Genomic DNA, 15971 nt, shown 5'->3' with positions numbered 1-15971 from the left:
ATTCGAGTTCAAATAAATGAACTAAATTGTAAAAATTTTAAATATTTGGACCAGTATCGATACCAAGTAAATAAGTATCAATATTTTATAACAAGTATCGATACGAAAATATTTATCGATACCATTTTGGCATTTTGCCAAAGGTATCGATATTATTTCCATGGTATCATTACAAAGTAGAAAAATATTGATACTGAGTAAAATTATTGATACCAAAATTGAATTTTGCAACTTTTAAAACTATTCATTTGGTCTGGTATTGATACCTTAGTCTATTTTATAGATACTTTTGTAAAAATGATCAAAATCATAAGTTGAAGATTTCCATTATTACCACAACCTAAAACCTTGTTCAAAAAAAGCATATATATAAACATTCAACATGTAAAATAAGCATCAATCAATACATCCTAGAGGTCTAACCAATATGCCCTTATTGCCACCACAGTTCAAACAAAAACTTTAACCATCCAAACTAAACATAACTAACTTATCAAGCTTATTCAATCATAATCTAAACTACAATTTCCAAATAGAAAAATTGTCCATTTGAACAAAGTTTTCAAAGGCTAACATAACCCAACCAACATTTATTCAGTATAAAAAAAATGACCATACCACAACAACTTTTTCAGATAAACATCAAATTATAAGCTAACAATTCAGATCACTAAAAATACCAATTACATGTTTACATATCAAATGGCACAATTCATCAGCAAGATACGTATTAGCATAAACATACTGAAACCCTATTTATATGCCACTTATAATCGGACCAAAATAAACAAATAGCTATCGGAAGTGTTGTCGGATGGTGTGATCTTCAATGATGTTCCAATCAATAGCAAGATTTCGACAATCTACAAAGAAGAAAACAAAATAGAGTAAGCTTACATAAAGCTTAGTAAGTTCATAAAACAAAACCTCACATACCTTTCAATTTAAGTTTACAATGCATACATAACATAGAATTAACATTCCTTTGCCTTGTTTCATAATTCCTACCAGATAATTTGGCTAGGCCTTAATAAAACATATCATTAAATCATAACATACCAGGAATCACATTCCAAGTTATAACCTACATGACATAATTCATCATGTCATCTTATTTCATTTCCATTTTAATAACCAACTGTTTTGCCCGGAAAACTATAGTAAAATGACTTTGGATACGCGAAGGGTAATGCTCACACAAGTTGACAAAGGAACATTAATTGATACACGATGTTGCTCACACAAGCTTCAGAGAATCTGCAACACATGCAAGATCTCAAGCCATTGGTATGGTATCCATCATCGGTACATGGTACCTGAAACTGTAATCACTGGCATAGAGTGCCTAGAACTATAACACCGATACAAATTACCTGAAACTATATTCACTGGCAACTAGTTCCTAGAACGCCCTAATGAAATGTCATTTGTATCCTAGCTAAGTTCACTTGGGTTTTTCTGAAATCATCACATGTTCAAACTTTACATTTCCATCCATTATTGTCCCATTTCATAACTACTCAATAGATCATATAATCATTAATATTCATATAACCAAACATATAATTAATTAAGATGTTAACAAACATAATAAATGTAACACGAACTTACCAAAACATAATAGCTATGAACACTTCAACGACAACTATTCGACGACTTTTCCTTTCTCGCAATTATCAACCGACTAATCCATTTCTTGATCTAAATGTAATAATTTTATTTAATTAACTAATTCAAATATCATAAAACACTTAAATTCACATATTTGACCCTTAATTATGATTTTACACTTTGACCCTAAACTTTTACCTTTTATTCAATTTAACCCCTAAAATTGAAACTTTCAATACAATCACAATTTAACCCAAACAAGGCCAACTGAATCTTCTAGTATTCCCACATAGGCGATATTCATCATACTTTTACAAGGATTTCATGTAACTTTTTTATTTTAACAAATTAGTCATTAAACTGTAAAATTAACTAAAATCACTTTACAAAATAGTCCTATTTAACTACCAAGCAAATCTATCATCAAACTTAAAAACATCACAAGTTCATCAATGGCATAACTTAAAACATTTAACAGTTTCACGAATTAATCCCTAGGTTAGCTAGATTAACCTACAAAGAACTCGAAAGCATAAAAATCACTAAAAACGAATGAAAAAACACATTCCATTCGCTTGAAATAGCTTGTCGAACCTAAATGAGCTAAAAGATGGTGTTTTTCTTTTTAATAATCGATGGTGGTGATGAAATGAAGATGATAACATGTTTTGTCATCTTTTGTTTTTAATTTATTTATTAATTTACCATTTTAACCTTTGTTAACTAACCAAATTTATATAAAACTATCACCTAACCATCCACCATAAAGTAAATTGGTAGATTTACCACATAAAGCCCTTAATTCATGATTTTATAACTATTTAATATAATTAAACTTATAGCTATTAACTTTTGCAACTTTTACGATTTAATACTTTTACTTAATTAACTATCTAAACGTTAAAATTTTCTAACCAAATTTTAATATGACATTTTAATAACTCTATGAATATTAAAAAAATACTGACTCACTGTTCAAAATCGTGGCCTCAAAATCACTATTTTTGACACCACGGAAAATAATTTGTTACACAAAGTATACAAGTTATGCATACATAGTCCATCATCCACTCAGGATTAAGGTATGTCAAACTTTGAACGTCACAAGTGAATAAATCCATAAATGGATTTAGGGTATATTATTATTTGGTCCATTCAGATGTATTTTCAATCTAGTCAATCACATCTATGTCTCTATCTTCTGGGACTCATCCGCTCCGGTGCCCGAGATAAGCCATGTCCCAACTAGACTTGATAAAAAACATATTAGGCTTTCAATCGGTTTGATCATTTTAAATTAGACAAAGGATATGTTTAGGTTTTCCTACTAATATAAGCTATTTTATTGTATTACAATTCAACCATGTAATACTACTTAGTAATAGTTTAAACAGTCGACAACCAGTGAGCCAATATTTGCTTCTATTTTTCTTTCCATGCAAAAACCACATGACGAAAATATACAAAGAATATTAATGTAATCAATGAATCATTTTATTAACCAATTTATTCAAAAAAATTATAAGTTTACAAATGAATATACTACACTTTGGGCCAAATCTAATAGAACCATCATGTGTACCACCTATGTTGCCATGAGTGGGCAAACTCTGGCTATCTCTAATTAACTTTTTTAAAAATTTCACATCAACTTGTTCAATAGATGCACTACTACCTTGTTGGTTTCGAGCTAGTAAACAACTTTAGGGTTTCTCACAATACCCTAGAACTAAGAAGATACCTTTATTAAATTGTCATTACAGATGATACACAATTGATTTGAGTGTATTGTTTGTGGCCAAACACACATTTCCCTCTACTATAACACCCTTACCCGTCTTCGTCATTAGGAACAAGTTACGGTGTGCTACAGTACTAAACAGAATTATAGCAAACAATTCACAATCAAACATGGAAATTTTTCATCATATAAATTATTCAACATAACATAGGGCCATATTTGAAGCTCAATAGAGCTTAAGTGAGCTTTAAAATGAACTTGTGAACAAACAGAGATCAAATTACAATATTTTCAAAAGTTAAAGACAATCATACAGAACAAGATTCATACGGCCGTGTGCCCCAACCGTGTAACTCTTTGTGTGTAAGTGGACCAAAAGGTTACCTTTTTACAAAACACACACGACTGTGCTTATGACTCGTGTCCCTCACATGGTTGTATGGTCACCCATGTGGTACCAATATGGTAACTTTTGTCCATTTTTAAAGCCATTCAAACTTTAACATTTTAGGGCATATTTACACACACTTTTACCTGCATTAATACAAGCCAAAACATGTACAAGTAATTCACCTAAACCGTTTCCTTAAACAACTAACCATTATGCCTTAATGGCACCATTTCACAACAAAAGCTTTTGAATCATTACAAACCTTTCAAGCATAAGTTTCAATCCAAAACTAACATCTAAAATCAACCATGATACGATCAAATACTAACCCTTCAATACCATTTTCATATACTAAAACTTATACTACCATTTCACATTTAAAGCAAAACAAACTTATCAATCCAAACATTTTACGTCAACCTATAAAACATTAAAAGTTAGCCATTTACTAGTGCCAAACATGTCTTACAGCAATGCCAATTCCATTATGCCTTTCATAAAATTTTAGCACATACAAACCGTAATGAAACTTAGCCATTATACATCCACTGTCTCGAGTAAGTCACATTTCAAAGTTGGTTATTCACTTGCCACATACATATCCTATAATAATACCAAAACATCCAACATCATTAACATCATTAGACCAAGATCACGAACATCCAAGATAACTTAAACAAAAATACAACCTTATATACATTCCGCATAACTGAGTCCAGAACAAATAAAAACTATCGAATTAAAGGCTAGATAGTGTGAGCTCCGAGTTGATCCTATAACAGCCTGTTTTTTAGTGGTACCGAAAACGAAAATTTTGGAACCCCGTATTCCAATGGTCAAGTCAATAGTATTATTTTATAATATTTACAAGTCTATTATAGAGTTATATTAAGTTATAATCCAATAATTTTAGTAATTAAATAGTTAATTAAGGTATAATGACTAACTCCATAAAAACCGTAAAAGTTAGTCACTATTAATTTTATTATCTAAATTGTTAAAGTAGTAAATTTTCAGGGTGTAATATAGAAATTATGCCATATTCTATAATATTGAATGTTTGGTGTTTATTATTATATGTTAATTTATTGTTTAAACAATAATAAAAGTTAAAACATGTTACAAGTGGTTATCTTCTTCCCATTTTTGTTTTTCTTCACCGAAAACTCAACCTAAAAGGAAGAAGTCATTATTTTCAATTGAAGCTTTCGGGCTCCTTGCATGTAAGTCCTTTTAAGTTTATTTTTTTTATCAATTTTATGTTTTTTGATATCGTTATAGCTTAATCTAGCTAACCCGAGGATCAATTTGTAAAAATTTCAAAGATTTTGAAAGTTTCCATTTTTTGAAGCTTTTAAAATGTTTAATGGTGGAATTTTAAACTTAAAAATAGTAAATACGGTGGAATTATAAACATAGAAATAATAAAGTATATTTTTAAGTTTTGAGTTAAAGGACTAAATAGTAAATATGTTAAAGTTGATATGAGATTTTGGTAAATTATGGTCTTATAGTGTTATATTAGGATTAAATTGGTATTGGATTGAAAAATGGAGTTTAATTATGGAAGTTATATTGGTTTCGCTTTTAAGGACTAAATTGAACAAAATTTTAAAGTTCAAGGAAATGTTATAAACTGAAATTAATAGGCATATACATGTATACGAATAAGGTAATGCATTTTAGATTGATAAATTGAATTTAACTAGTATATAGATCAAGTGTTGAATCAAACAGAGGAAAATTAAGGAAAATAAAAAATTACAGAATAGTCCCTATCATCAAATTCGTTAACTGGTTGTATTAGGTAAGTTCATAGAGTATAGAAATGTATTTACATATATTGATTTTAATTGAGTTTTGAATATATCTATATATAAATAGTTGTATACATTTTTGGATAAAAACTTTGAAATGTTATAATTAATACTAAAGTGAGAAATGATCAAATTGAAAGGCTTGTATACCTGAGAAGATTCATGTGGATTTTGAATGAATGTGACTAGATTATGACTTGTGTACTAAAAATATGGAAGTTTCCATGTATATTAATTGTTACGAATCTTGTATAAATGCTAGTTTGAACATAGTAAATGATTAGGATATGGTTGGCATGCCAATAAGGTTAGAATGTGCGCTTGTACAAATTTTCACTTTGGTGACCCTATTTGCACTTTGGTTCCCCTGATAGCACTACGGTGCTTCCTGGTGTGGTTTAGTTACCCGAGTATCCAAATTAATTTTACTAAAGTTCATTGGGCTAACTGAACTTATGAATATTTGTTAAATGATTCATTGGTACATGTTGAATATATGTGAAAGTACTAGATTGAATAACTTGATAAGTGATGGACTATTAATGAATTGGAAAACTCACATGTTTCTTGTGAACTATTATGTCAAGTTAATAATTTTATGATAATTGTGAAGTTATATTGGCTTAGTTGAGGTAAGCTTGTTTATAATATAACAATGAACTTACTAAGCTTACGTAAAAATCTATAGCGATTAACTTTTACGACTTTTACGATTTAGTCCCTGTACTCTAATTAACTATCTAATCAATAAAATTTCTGAACCAAAATTCAATTAACCTATATAACAATTTTGCAAATATTTGGGCTCAGTTGACGAAAACGAGGTCTCGATACGTCATTTCCAAAACCACTGACTTTAGGGTCGCACACTTGTACTTTAACTAATTCTCCAATTAAAAAATTCATCAAATCAAAATTCAATATAACTTATAATAGACTTGTAAATATTATTAAATAATGTTTACTGACTCACTAGTAGAATTGAGGTCCCAAAACCACTGTTTTTGACATTACTGAAAATTAGGTTTTTACAACTACTTTAAAGATGCCTTGGTGAATGGGTCAACATGAAAAGGTGTTATCGACTTGTAGTCGCTAATAATATTGATATTGAATTTATATGGTGACACGAAGGTTCAAAGAGAGTACTACTATGTGCTTATTTTGTATAAATATAAGAGATTACAGTTATATGCTTCTTTTGTATTAAGTTCAATATATATTTAATACAAAGTTTATGCTTTTAGATTAATTAATACAACTATGACTTGTACCAAAGCTTTAATTAGTACAAGAGGATGTTGCTCTTGTTTATTCTCATGTCTATTTATTATTGAACTCTACGTAAGTTGTATATTAAATTTAGATAAAGGCTCAAGTAATGGTGCTGCATACTGAAACCGATAAGATTCTCTTACTAGAGTTGTCACACCCCAATTCAAACAGGTTCAAGGATAAGGCCTATAGTACTGAAAGAATATGTGTTTTCGTAATTTGCCCATTTGATTCTTGTGGCGTATACTTTTCGGTGCATACTATATGCCGAGTAATTCAGCAGAAATTTTATTTTAGATTATTTTGATTAGTCAAAGGGGAAAGGCCTCAACTGGAAAAAAGAAAAGGTAAATTACAGTATGATTTATCGCCAAATGTATAATACACTCAATTTGTTTTGATACTGTTTTTGTTAGGTTATGAAGTGCTTAGTTAGGAATCAATTGAATTGTCGGTCTTAATATTTATTACATAGGGTTTTTAATTACTTTCTTTTGGAGTCTGTAAGTGATCTGTCGTAATTCGGTATAGTAGATTAAACTAGTTTTTTGCATTTGAAGAGCTTGAATACAAGCACTTTAGTTAGGTTTTAGTTAAGTTTTTGTTACTTTATTTAAATTTAATTAATTGTGTAATTTGAGTCTTTATTGACATTAGGGGCCGAATGAGGCCTAAGGGTGAGCTAATATGCTTTGTGAGTGTGTGGGAGACCATTAGAAGGTGTGCTAACTCGAAACTGGTCGTTGTGTTGCAACACAGAGCATTGGATGTCATAAGATAGGGAACAGAATAGAAGAATTTCAAGACTGCCTTCGGTGTCGCGACACACCCCTGAAGATACCCTGAGCACAAGCATACTGCCTTCTATGTCGCGACACAGGATCTGGTGTGTCACGATATCAACTCTGTACAGGAAATAATAACAAGCCAAGGGCATTTTGGTTCGCACAATCAAACATTAAGCACGAGAATGGCAGCTAACCTAGGGTTAAGGACGACATCCACTCTAATTCTATAAATAGGCTCATTTAACACATGTTTTGGACAGCTTTTGATATTGTATAATTTTCTTCATAGTTTGAGTCTTTAGTTTTCTCTTTTCTTAGGCTTTAGGATTATTTCTAGTTTTGATATTTCTTTCATCGGGAGATTTGATCTATGGAACTCAATCAAACTCTGTGTGGATTCGGCATTATCTTTAATATGATTCAGGCTTCTCCTAAACCTTATTTCTTGATTCGTTATTCATGTCTATTTTCTATATCAAGTTCATCATGTTTATGAGATCCATGAGAAACTAATCCTTTTATGGGGGATTAGTGAGTAGAGGTTTGATTAATTAACTATTTTGTAGGTTTTCTTAATGGATTAGGTGTTTGGGAGAGGAAGAACATAAACCCTAGGCTTGACAACCTTAGAAAGTCATTTAGGTAGCAATTAACCCAAAATTGGTATGGCCTATCTGTGATCACCTTAACCCCAAACCAAACTAGACTATGAGGTCGAGAGATAAGTAGTTCTTGCCGACTCGTTATTTGAGTGGAAGATTGGAAGATCCTGGTAGGGTAACGACTAGTTGATTGAACGAGAAGCCAAAAGCAATAGTTGGTTATGATTACTGAAGCAAGCTAAGCACCCATGCTCAACTTTGATACTGTTTAGTTATTGATTTCCCAATGCTTCGTTATTATGTTATTTTCTTTGTTACTATAAAAACCCCAAAAATCTCTATTTCTGTTTTGCGTAATATAATTTATTTAAAGTACTAATTAGATCTATTTGTGTTTAGATTAGGATTAATTTAGTGCTTGCCTCCCTTGGGTACGATACTCGAAGTACTCACCTACTTCATTGTAACTATATTACAACCTGTCCCATATACTTGCGGACACCACCTTTCGAACATATTTTGTGCAGGATTTCTACTCTAAACATTGGTACATCCAAAAGCGGTCAGTAAGCCAATAAGAGAGACAAACTCTAAATTCAAGTGACACTTGTTGAATGTCTGTGAGGGAGATTGGATCATATTTATATATGAGATAAGAGCTTTGAAAGGATTTTTCTTCTGAATTCAAAATGTTACTCTTTAATTCTTTTCTGAAACTGATTTCATTTCTTCTTCCTTGCACTAGAAACTTAAGTTCTTGGTTTAACCAGTGGTTATTCCGCCTATCTATAGTTTGATTACCAGCTTTGACTGTCTCTTCTAAGTTGGCAGTCTTGGCTTTATGATAGTTACTAGTTTCTTGGAAAAGCCCACTCCACAGATTATATTCCACATATAGGGTTGTGTAGACTTAGCCAGTAATAAGAGGGGGATGATTATGGATTTGAAGAAAGATAAGATCGGAGAGATTCTTTTAGTTGGAAGGGTGTCAAGCTAATTTGAATCTGAAAGATAGAACTAGGAGAAATCAGTGATGCCCCTGATGTATATAAGTTGCGCCATAGAAAGAATTCGTTTGCTTCTATAGAAGAGGATGGTTGGGGTTAAGATCATGAAGGAACTTTTGGCTAATCTGATGTTAATGTTTCTACTAGGACCTTAGCCAGACGATGATCAACATTCTAAATGGGGGAGTTTGCATAATGGGCAGGCTCCATTGGGACTCTTGGCACTTCAGGAAATGCAGGAATTGGTGGGGAAGAAATTTGTTGTAACGGCCTAGACGTTATGGCCGAATCTAGCGATATCACATTGAAGTGTTTTTTGAAAACATAGTTCCAAAGAAAAAAACCCACTCTATATTAATTCTCGTTTATTGAAACTCAAGTTGTCTTCAGCAGTTTGTTGATCATATTAGTTTGTTACTGTATTGAAAAAATCTTTTGATGCGGAAGCTTTTATTTTATGGTACGAAAACATAGTGTTTTGAAAAAACATACATCTTTTGAAAATCCGCGTCCTACTTCTATCAGACATGAATTAAAATAACTATCAGACATGAATTAAAATAAGTAAAATCCCCAATTTAAAAATTTTTAAAGAAAATTTTAAAGAAGCCTTATTACAGAACAAATACCCAAAATAAATTTCTTATAAATAAAAAGTCAAAAATAAAAGCATGTGCGGTTGTGTGGCCACCTCCGAGTCCCTCGCAACACCGATCCCTAAGGTTGGGGATTACCTATAAGATAAACAGACGGGTGAGTTTATGAAAACTCAGTTTGTAACCCTATATATGAAAATATCCAATGCATTTAAAGTTTGGGCTTAAGCCCAATTAATTAACAGTTCAGTTCAGTTGGGCCTTTGCCCATTACAGTATCAGTATCAGTGTGGGCCTTAGCCCATTACAGTGACAGTAATAGTTCAGACATGCAATAAAAAATCCTACCCTACCAGCCTTTACACTCCACTCTGTCCAGCCCAACACTCCATATACGGATAATATCACCCACCCATCCCTACATTCCAAAATTAGCACCAGTTGCGGCAACAAACAGTATTTGCAGCAAAGCTGCCAGTACAGTACACTTCCTCCAATCATAATAATCTCATTCCCGTGCAACATATCATACATGTATGCAACATATATATATCGTGGCATGCTTATATACAGTTATACATAACATAAAGCATACAATCATTTTATAACATAGGGGCATAACATTCATTTTACAATATAGGGCCATAACAGTCATTTTATATCAGTTTGAAAGTCTAGGTCTACTTACCGACCCATCAGTAGGTCCACAGTCATCTCGGGCAACCTGTGCAACATTAACAGTCAACAGTGAATCTGAGCCCAAGGCCTATAATGCGGCCCATGTGGGCCCACACACTCGTGTGGCCCACATAGCCTAGAATTTGGTCTCGGTCATGAATTTACACAGTTTGGCCCAATTTCCTCCAAATTCTCATGTGGTTTACTTGTGTAGAATCCACTACCGTGTGGACTCCACAAGCTCGTTGAGCCCACACAGTCCATTTCGGCCCATCGTGGCCCAAAACGGCCTAAGACCACGAAATCGCTCATGGTGACCACAACAGTCTAATGCCCATGTTTTATGCGTTCATTTTACCACACGATCAAACGCACGCTCGTGTAGCACCATTTGCCATAATTTTCGGCTTTTATCAGTTTCCGTTTTAGGTAGGGTTTACACACCTTGTTACGAAAAATGCGCACACCGTCCACGACCACTCCAAAACATATATTCAACCACAAACGCTCAATTAATCGCATGCTAAACGAAATTAAAACAAACCCTATCCAAATCACTTATCCAATTGGTCAACAACCAGTTACCTTGTTTGAGCAACCGATGCCCTACACCCTCAAACCGTTGGAAAAGAAAGATCATTATCTCCTCGGTTAATACCTGCATTCCAGCAGAAACCCCTATCAACAGTTATTCACATGAACAGTCTGAACCAAATCGAATAACCAACTTATCGAAAACGCAGAACCGCGTGAAAGGGATGGTCAATTTAAGAAAAATAAAACCAAAAAGAAAGAGACCAAGGTGATCATAATTCGGCAGAGAGCAGGAATGCAAAGAACAACAGTAATGAGGAAAGGAAGAGATGCACAAATAAGGAAGCAGAAGAAGAAAAAGAATCGGTAAAAGAGGAGGGAAGAACGTCCGTCGTGAAGAGAGGCAAAGCCGAAAGAAACAAAAGATATAGCAATCGCACACCTAGCAATATTCGGCAAAAGCTTTCGGGAAAAAAAAAAGAAAGAAACTGAGAAGAGTAAATTAGAAAAACAAGAATGAATCGATAGGGATGAAAAGTAGAAAATCGACAGAAAGAACTAGGAGGGTGTGGCAGCAGCAAATTAAAATTGAAAAAAAAAGGAAAGACTCTATCAAAACCGAAATTGGGAAAAAATGAGGAGAGGGAACTGAATTCTACATCCCAACAAATCGGGATAACTTCCTCAATCTCATAATCTTCTCCTAAAATCACTCCGGGATAACTTCCCCAATCTCATAATCTTCTCCTAATATCACTCCAACCTTTCCACTACTCAAAATTTTAGTCAAAGTCAACCTTTCACACGACACAAGCAGCAAAATAAATCCCTTGTTTGCGCTAGGATTCAAACTCAAGACCTCAAACATAACCAACACTCCATTTAACCACCAGACCAACAGGCCCATTCTAACATATTTTATCAGCATTTATTTTTAAGTCTACAAACTAGGGATACTGGTTTATTCAATTAAAAACTAAAATTCTACCCAAGCCAAAGCTTCAACCCAAGACTTCTCAGTCACACCCAAGGCACTTAACCACTAAAGCAAACAGTCAGTTGTGTAACAAGCATACAAAAAATAATTACTTAGATTTTTGGGGTGTTACAACTCTACCCCCTAAAAAAAATTCAGCCTCGAAATTTACCTGATCAAAACAGATGAGGGTATTGTTGTCGCATCGCCTCTTCGGGTTCCCACGTGGCCTCCCCTGAGCTGTGATTACGCCAAAGCACCATAACCAGTGGAATAGACTTCCTCCTCATAATTTTTACATCACGATCTAAAATCTGAATCAGTTCCTTCTCAAAAGTCAGGTCCGGTCTAACCTCAATCTCCTCAGTCGAAATCACGTATGTGGGATTAGAGTGATAACGCCTCAGCATAGAGACGTGGAACACATCATGAATTTGATCCAACTCTGGGGGTAACTCAAGTTGGTAGGCAACCGGTCCCACATGTTTCAATATGCGATAAAGCCCAATAAACATAGGGCTCAACCTGCCCTTTCATCCAAATCTTAGTACCTTCTTTCATGGCGAGACCTTAAGAAAGACGAAGTCCCTGACAAAATACTCAATCTCCTTGCGCTTCAAATCTGCATACGACTTCTATCTATCAGATGTCACCTTCAGTCGATCCCGAATTAATCTAACTTTATCCTCGGTATCAGAAACAATTTAAGGCCCAAAACACGCTGCTCGCCCAACTCAGTCCAACACGAAGGAGTACGACACCTACGACCATATAATGCCTCGTAAGGTGCCATCTGTATGCTAGACTGGTAGCTATTGTTATAAGCAAACTCTGCCAAAGGCAAATAGTCTTCCTAAGAGCCTCAGAAATTAATTACACAACACCTTAACATATCTTTCAGTATTTGAATCACCATTTCTGATTGACCATCTATCTAGGGTGAAACGCAGTACTAAAGTCTAGTCTTGTACCCAAAGCCTCGTGCAACTTCTTTCAAAATGGAGACGTGAAGTGAGGATCTCTATCTGATATTATGGAAATCGGTACCCCATGCAGTCTCACTATCTCAGCCATATATAGTTTAATCAGCTTTTGCAATGAGTAATCAGTACAAACTGGTATGAAATGGGCTGACTTGATTAACCGATCCACTACGACCCATACCGCATCCTTCTTAGTAGGCGTTAGGGGCAGCCCACTAACGAAGTCCATATTTACCCTCTCCCACTTCAAAAGTGGAATTTTAACTAGCTATAGCAACCCTGAAGGTAACTGATGTTCAGCCATCATTTGCTGGCAAGTTAGACACTTACTTACAAAATCAGTAACTTCATGCTTAAGACCAGGCCACCAATATAACCCATGAAGGTCTCAGTACATCTTATTTTCGCCAAGATACATAGCATAAGGGCTACTATGCGCCTCTCGCAGTATAGATTGCCTCAATTCAATGTCTTTCGGTACACAAATTCTCCCACGGAAACCCAGTACCCCTTCATTATTCAGTTCAAAATCTGAAGTTTCCCCACTCTCAACCTGTCAGAATCGAGGAACCAGTGACCCATCTTCCAACTGTTTACCCTTAATATGTTCAATCCACACCGGCTTCACTTGCTATTCGGCCAACAAACTACCATCGTCAAACAAGCTAAGACGAGCAAACATCGCCCTCAGATCCGACATAGCCCTACGGCTCAGTGCGTCAGCCACCACATTAGCCTTACCAAGGTGGTATTCAATAGTACAGTCATAGTCCTTAAGCAGCTCAATCCATCTATGCTGCCTAAGATTCAGCTCCTTCTGAGTGAGGAGGTACTTAAGGCTCTTGTAATCAGTGTAAATGTTACACTTCTCACCGTACAAGTAATGCCTCCAGATTTTCAGTGCGAATATCACTGCGGCCAACTCCAAGTCATGCGTCGGATAATTCTCCTCATGAGTTTTAAGCTGATGAGATGCGTACGCTACCACCTTACCCTCTTGCATCAATACACATCACAAACTGGCATGTGATGCATCGCTGTAGACAGTGAATTTTTTCCTAGACTCTGGCTGTATTAAGACAGGGGCCTTCGTCAGATTCTTCTTAAGTTTCTCAAATCTCTCTTGTTGCTTACCAGCCTAGAAAAATGGTACCCTTTTACGCAACAGTTTAGTCAAAGGTGCACCAATCAACGAAAACCTCTCAACAAATGTCTATAATACCCTGCCAAACCCAAAAAACTTCGAATCTCAGATACCGTCTTAGGAGGCTTCCAATCCAGAACAGCTTCAATTTTTCGAGGATCAACTCTAATCCCCTCTGTAGATACCACGTGGCCTAGAAATGTTACTTCACGTAACCAGAACTCACATTTGCTGAACTTGGCGTATAGTTGTTTCTCTCGCAGAATTTGTAGAACCACTCTAAGATGTGAGTCATGTTCATACTCAGTTCTTGAATACACCAATATATCATCTATAAAAACCACTACGAATCGATCAAAATAAGGTTGGAACACTCAGTTCATCAGATCTATAAGAGCTACAGGTGCATTCGTTAGTCCAAATAGCATCACAAGGAACTCATAATGACCATAACGAATCCTGAATGTTGTCTTGTGAACATCAGCCTCTTTGACTCTCAGTTGATGATACCCCGATCGAAGATCAATCTTAGAGAAGATCGAAGCTTCTCGAAACTGATCGAATAGATCATTAATCCTCAGTAGGGGATACTTGTTCTTAATAGTCAGTTTATTCAGTTGTCGGTAATCAATGCACAAACGCATGGATCCATCCTTCTTTTTCACAAATAAAACCAGTGCTCCCCATGAAGACACACTAGGGCGAATGAACCTTCGATCTAGTAACTCTTGAATCTAAGCCTTAAGCTCTACTAGCTCCTTCGGTGCCATTCTATAGGGAGCGATGGACACCGGAGCTGTACCCGATAGGAGCTCAATCCCAAATTCAACTTCATAATTTGGAGGTAGTCCAGGTAGTTCATCGGGGAAAACATCCAAAAAATCCTTGACTGTTCTGATATCTTTAACAGATGGAGCCTCAGAATCAACACCATTGATGTAGGCTACTTACGCCTCACAACCCTTACGAACCAACTTCTCGGCCCTCAGGGCAGAAATCACATTTGACAGATCATTCCAACGCTCCCCCAATTTTCAACACCACCCGTTTAGTAGCACAGTCCAAATTCGCTTGATACTTAACCAGCCAGTCCATGCCCAGTATTAAGTCGAATTCTCCAAAATGAAGTTCCATTAAGTCTGCCAAAAAGATGGTTCCTTGAACCTCCAACGGTACATCTCTGAACAATCTGTTCACCGTAACTGACTGCCCTAAAGGACTCAACACAGTAATTTCACTCGCAGTGGTTTCAACCATTATACCCAAAGTCTCAGACACCGAGCATGCTATATATGAATAGGTAGACCCAACATCAATCAGTGTAGTATAAGGTACATTATAGATAAAGAATGTACCAGAAATAACATCTGGGGTCTCTCCGTCCTCTCGACGACGTGAAGCATAAACCAGAGCTGATTGCTTCGCCTTAGTATGACCAGCACCTCTGCCCGGTGCTTAATGACCACGGCCCATGCCATTCCCATCTCTGGCCTAGCCAGGGCCTCTCGGTGGCTGCTAAACACCTCTCGGTAATTGAAAGGTACCCCGAACTATAGCTTGTATCTGCTCGGGACTCCGTCGACAGTCTCTAATACGATGCTCTAATGATCTGCACCTCAAACATGCCCCAATCCTTTTCCAGCACTCGCCCTGATGGCATCTACCACAGTCAACACATGTTTGAGGTCCAGTAGCAGCAATAGGGGGGCCAACTCTGACTAGCTCATCCACTCTGGCCTTTTTCTTCGGCCTCTGAACAAAACTCGAGGGCTCCTACCCTTTTCCCTGTCCAGACGCTCAGTACGCTTCACCTCCTCGGTGATCTTCG

The sequence above is a fragment of the Gossypium hirsutum genome, chromosome D05 (genome assembly GCF_007990345.1).
Source record: "Gossypium hirsutum isolate 1008001.06 chromosome D05, Gossypium_hirsutum_v2.1, whole genome shotgun sequence".
NCBI lineage: Eukaryota > Viridiplantae > Streptophyta > Magnoliopsida > Malvales > Malvaceae > Gossypium > Gossypium hirsutum.
The sequence above is the reverse complement of the archived record's forward strand: the minus strand, read 5'-3'. Positions refer to the sequence as shown.